Below are 6,000 nucleotides of genomic sequence, written 5' to 3' on the forward strand. Positions count from 1 at the left end.
ATGACAAAAATGACAAAAATGACAAAAATGACAAAAATGACAAAAATGACAAAAATGACAAAAATGACAAAAATGACAAAAATGACAAAAATGACAAAAATGACAAAAATGACAAAAATGACAAAAATGACAAAAATGACAAAAATGACAAAAATGACAAAAATGACAAAAATGACAAAAATGACAAAAATGACAAAAATGACAAAAATAACAAAAATGACAAAAATGACAAAAATGACAAAAATGACAAAAATGACAAAAATGACAAAAATGACAAAAATGACAAAAATGACAAAAATGACAAAAATGGCAAAAATGACAAAAATTACAAAAATTACAAAACTGACAAAAATGACAAAAATGATAAAAATGACAAAAATGACAAAAATGACAAAAATGACAAAAATTACAAAAATTACAAAAATGACAAAAATGACAAAAATGACAAAAATGACAAAAATGACAAAAATGACAAAAATGACAAAAATGACAAAAATGACAAAAATGACAAAAATGACAAAAATGACAAAAATGACAAAAATTACAAAAATGACAAAAATTACAAAAATGACAAAAATGACAAAAATGACAAAAATGACAAAAATGACAAAAATGACAAAAATGACAAAAATGACAAAAATGACAAAAATGACAAAAATGACAAAAATGACAAAAATGACAAAAATGACAAAAATGACAAAAATGACAAAAATGACAAAAATGACAAAAATGACAAAAATGATAAAAATGACAAAAATGACAAAAATGACAAAAATGACAAAAATGACAAAAATGACAAAAATGACAAAAATGACAAAAATGACAAAAATGACAAAAATGACAAAAATGACAAAAATGACAAAAATGACAAAAATAACAAAAATGACAAAAATGACAAAAATGACAAAAATGACAAAAATGACAAAAATGACAAAAATGACAAAAATGACAAAAATGACAAAAATGACAAAAATGACAAAAATGACAAAAATGACAAAAATGACAAAAATGACAAAAATGACAAAAATGACAAAAATGACAAAAATGACAAAAATGACAAAAATGACAAAAATGACAAAAATGACAAAAATGACAAAAATGACAAAAATGACAAAAATGACAAAAATGACAAAAATGACAAAAATGACAAAAATGACAAAAATGACAAAAATGATAAAAATGACAAAAATGACAAAAATGACAAAAATGACAAAAATAACAAAAATGATAAAAATGATAAAAATGACAAAAATGACAAAACTGACAAAAATGACAAAAATGACAAAAATGACAAAAATGACAAAAATGACAAAAATGACAAAAATGACAAAAATGACAAAAATGACAAAAATGACAAAAATGACAAAAATGGCAAAAATGACAAAAATGACAAAAATTACAAAAATTACAAAACCGACAAAAATGACAAAAATGACAAAAATGACAAAAATGACACAAATGACAAAAATGACAAAAATGACAAAAATGACAAAAATGTCAAAAATGACAAAAATGACAAAAATGACAAAAATTACAAAAATTATAAAAATGACAAAAATTACAAAAATGACAAAAATGACAAAAATGACAAAAATGACAAAAATGACAAAAATGACAAAAATGACAAAAAATGACAAAAATGACAAAAATGACAAAAATGACAAAAATGACAAAAATGACAAAAATGACAAAAATGACAAAAATGACAAAAATGACAAAAATGACAAAAATGACAAAAATGACAAAAATGACAAAAATGACAAAAATGACAAAAATGACAAAAATGACAAAAATGACAAAAATGACAAAAATGACTAAAATGACTAAAATGACAAAAATGACAAAAATGACAAAAATGACAAAAATGACAAAAATGACAAAAATGACAAAAATGACAAAAATGACAAAAATGACAAAAATGACAAAAATGACAAAAATGACAAAAATGACAAAAATGACAAAAATGACCAAAATGACCAAAATGACCAAAATGACCAAAATGACCAAAATGACCAAAATGACAAAAATGACAAAAATGACAAAAATGACAAAAATGACAAAAATGACAGAAATGACCAAAATGACAAAAATGTTTAACCCTTCCTTAAATTTTTATGAATTTTATCTTTAAATTTATATACATTAGTTGAAAATTAAGGGTGCATTAATATGTTTTTTGAATAATACATGTTTTTAATCTTTGCAGACAATAACTTATGCAAATTTGTTACTTTAGGAAATAAAGGTGTAAAACAATTTTCTACAATCATTATTGAATAGCAAAACGAAGGGGGTCTGACCGATTATTGTATGAAATGCTTTTTGTAATATGTTTCAAGGACATCCATCCTCTCTCCAATTCCTGATTTTGACATCTTTCATTTAGTTTTCTTCAGCACATCTTGTTGTTGTGTTTTTACAGAATTGTTGGAAAATCTATCGCCTTGTTTTTTTTTTTGCTTCATTCAGTGGATTCGAAAGATTTGAATTTTGATGAGCCTTCTGCCAAGGACAAAGGATAGTCTTGTTTTGACTGGGGGTAAAAAAGTCCCAGTCTTACTACACACCCCAGGACAGTGTGATTTGATTATGCAAATTAATCCTGTAATCCCATTGGCTGTCGACATTTAGTCAGGCCACGATCAAAACATCCTTCAAAATACTTGTACAAGGTAGCCTTGGGTCTTTTTTCAAGTCACTGTCAGAGCCTCAGACAAACACCTAATAAAAAAGGAAGTGATGCAGCTTGTGACGTCAATGATGAAAAAAAAATTATATGCCGAGAAAAAAATGATTGATTTTGACACAATAAATAACCCTTAATTAATTCATCAATTGAATTTATCATAGCTTCTGATAGAATATTTTGAACTAACCATCCCTAAGAACTTGAAGCCCGAAATTCTTAAAGACATACAATCTCAGAAACATTCCTTTTTTATAACATAAACCTTAAAAGACATAAAGTAAGTTCCAGTACTTATAATTTGGGTTTGATATTTTTTAAACCATTTTTTTCTGAAATTAAGTTTCTTTTAAATTTATATTTTCAAAATGTATGGACACTAGACTGCTGCAAAAATTTACTTTTTCCATTCATATGTTCTATCGATGCGTGCCATTTGGGTCACGAAGCATCAGCTTAAAATTTGATATGATTTCGTTGATTCCTGAATTAGCGGACGCGTTTCAATTTTGTATGGAAATTTGTATGGAGGAAGACGTTTTTGCATATAAAATTATCCAGGAAATTCACTCAAATGAAGTTTGTCTTTTATTAAAAGTTTGACATATTTCAAAGCTGCATTTTTTCAAGAAAAAAGTTAAACTCATTAAGATTTAAAAACATTTGACTCAAATGAAAAGTATTCCAAATTGACAGGCTTTGCTTGTTCATTCACTTAAAATGAACCATAGAATATTTAAAATCCAAAAGTGTGAGAGTCAAAAAAAAATTTCGCTGGGTAGTGAGAATCGAATTTACAAAAACCTTTACCTTCAATTTGCCTATCCGATAGTATACTACCTGAGCCAGATGGTAAACGAGGGTCATGGTCTTTCTGCCACGCCCAATCTAAAAAAAACAGTGCTGGCTTTCTGACGTTTGGCCGGGGATTTGCCAGTATGGAAAAAGAAATTTTAATCGAGAAACGGTTTCTTGCTTCCCTGATGCCTGTTTACATACTCACGCACGGCTGCGCACAGCCGTCGAGTAGCTTAGCTGTGGTTGTATGCCGGTGGTTTGAAACAAGAAAATATTTTTTATTCATTGCAGTTTTTTTTTAATTTTGGGTAAAGGGGATATAAGGGCATAATGGCCACCTTAAGAAGGACGGTAATTTAATCATAGAAAAAAGCTATAAGATATGAGTTACTTCAAAGTTTCGTGTCAGACACTAAGAAAGCCTGCTTCATAACGGAATAAAGCTTGAAAAAGTAGATAAAAACCTTAAACCTTAAACCAAAATTTAAAAATTTGTTCTGTAGCTTGCTTAACCCATTCGAGACGGAGTGCACACCGTGTGTGCAATGACTTTCCGAGGCTATAAGACCGCCCAAGTAACACAGATCAAGCTAACTTGCATTTATTATGGTTTTATTATGGCTTTTTTGTGCAACTCGTTTTATGAGAGTTTTATTATGATCATGCAAAATGCTTATAATCTCGACAATCTGTTTTCAGATAGTTTTGAAAATGCTCATAAATCTTCCATTAAACATACTGTTTTAGTTATTTAGAAAGAGTTAGGAATGCTTTGTTTAAACTATAATAAAACACAAACTTGGAAGTTTGCTCCAAGCTTTCTTTTGCATGTTCTATAATAGCACTCAGTGCCTGATTATTAAACCGCCATAAAACTTAGTGACAGTTCTCGATCAAGATGTCAAAACAGGACACGCTCAGATTAGATAGCACATATTTGAATTGGAATTCCCATTTTTACACATTTTTTATAAGTTCTGTGTGTTGATTTTGAGTTAAAATAATAAAAAATTATTAAAATCTATGAAAACTTCGAATTACCGGAAGTGGAATGAATAACTCTACAATATGAGTATTGAGTGAAAGGGTTCAAATAGGAGGAAAAAAAATTGTTGCTCGACGCCATCATTAATACAAGATGGCGGCTTCCGCTTTTATTTTCAAAATTGGAAATAACTGAAAATATCATGAAACCTTATTAATATTGTTATTAGGTGAAAGTAATAAACGAGTAAAAGTCGCATTTCGTTGTCCGTCGCCATCTTAAATTCCAAGATGACGGCTACCACTCAACTTGAAAATACTGTAAATGACTGAAAATCGCCTCAAACCCTTACAACATGGGTATTAGTTGAAAGAGATGAACCAGTAAAAGTCGAAGTTCGTTATTTGACGCCATCCAAATTCAAGATGGCGGTTTCCGCTGAACTTTAAAATGTTGTATATTACTTATAATCTTATGAAACCCCAACAATATTGGTATTGGGTTAAAGGGCTAAACGAGTAGTATTTAGTCGATTTTCTCTTTTCGCTTTACTCTGAAATGCTGTAAGTGACCCAAAACCGCACAAAGCAATTACAATACAGACCCCGATCGTTTTTGGCAACATTCGATTTTGGCAACATTCGATTTTGGCAACATCCGATTTTGGCACATGTCCCTAAATCAAACAAATAACAGAAACAACATTACCTTATAGTTTTCGCTTTAATAGGACCAATACAATTTAGACATATCAGCATGATAGACATAATACAATGGCATAAATAGCAAATATGGCAAAAAACAAAAACTATCGACAAAACGCGAAAAGTGCTAAATGCATCAAAAACATGATAAGAAATGTAGTACTAAGTAAAAACAAAGTTGGGAAAAAATCGTTCGATTTTGACAACACAAAATGTTCGAGCGGGTTGCCAAAAATAATCAGGGTCTGGTTCTTCTAGTTTATCCCTTTCAACGATCACCAATATTGTAAAGCTTTCGTGCGGTTTTAAGTCATTTGCAAAATTTTAAAGCTCAGTATAAGCCACCATCTTGGATTTCAAGATGTCGTTTGATAGAAAACTTCGACTTCTACTCGTTTGGTCCTTTCACACAATGCCTATATTGTGGGAGTTTCATGCGATTTTCAGTGTTTAACAGCATTTAAAAGTTCAGTGAAAGCCGCCATCTTGGATTTCGAGATGCACCTGATAGCGAAATTTGACTTCTTCTAGGTTAGCCCTTTTAGCCAATATCCATATTGTGGAGGTTTTATGCAATTTTTAGTTATTTACAGCATTTTTAAGGTTCAGCGAAAGTAGCCATCTTGGATTTCATGATGATCTGATAAAGAAATTCCACTTAAACTGATTAAGCCATTTTACCCAATGACCATATTGTGAGAATTTCTAGTGACTTTCAATGATTTCAATCATTTTATAGTTCAGTGGAAGCCGCAATCTTGGATTTCAAGATGACGCCTAATAGCAAAATTTGTATTCTACTCGTTGATCCTTTTCAGCTTATACCC

Source organism: Uranotaenia lowii, chromosome 3, assembly GCF_029784155.1.
Source record: "Uranotaenia lowii strain MFRU-FL chromosome 3, ASM2978415v1, whole genome shotgun sequence".
NCBI classification, from domain to species: Eukaryota; Metazoa; Arthropoda; class Insecta; order Diptera; family Culicidae; genus Uranotaenia; species Uranotaenia lowii.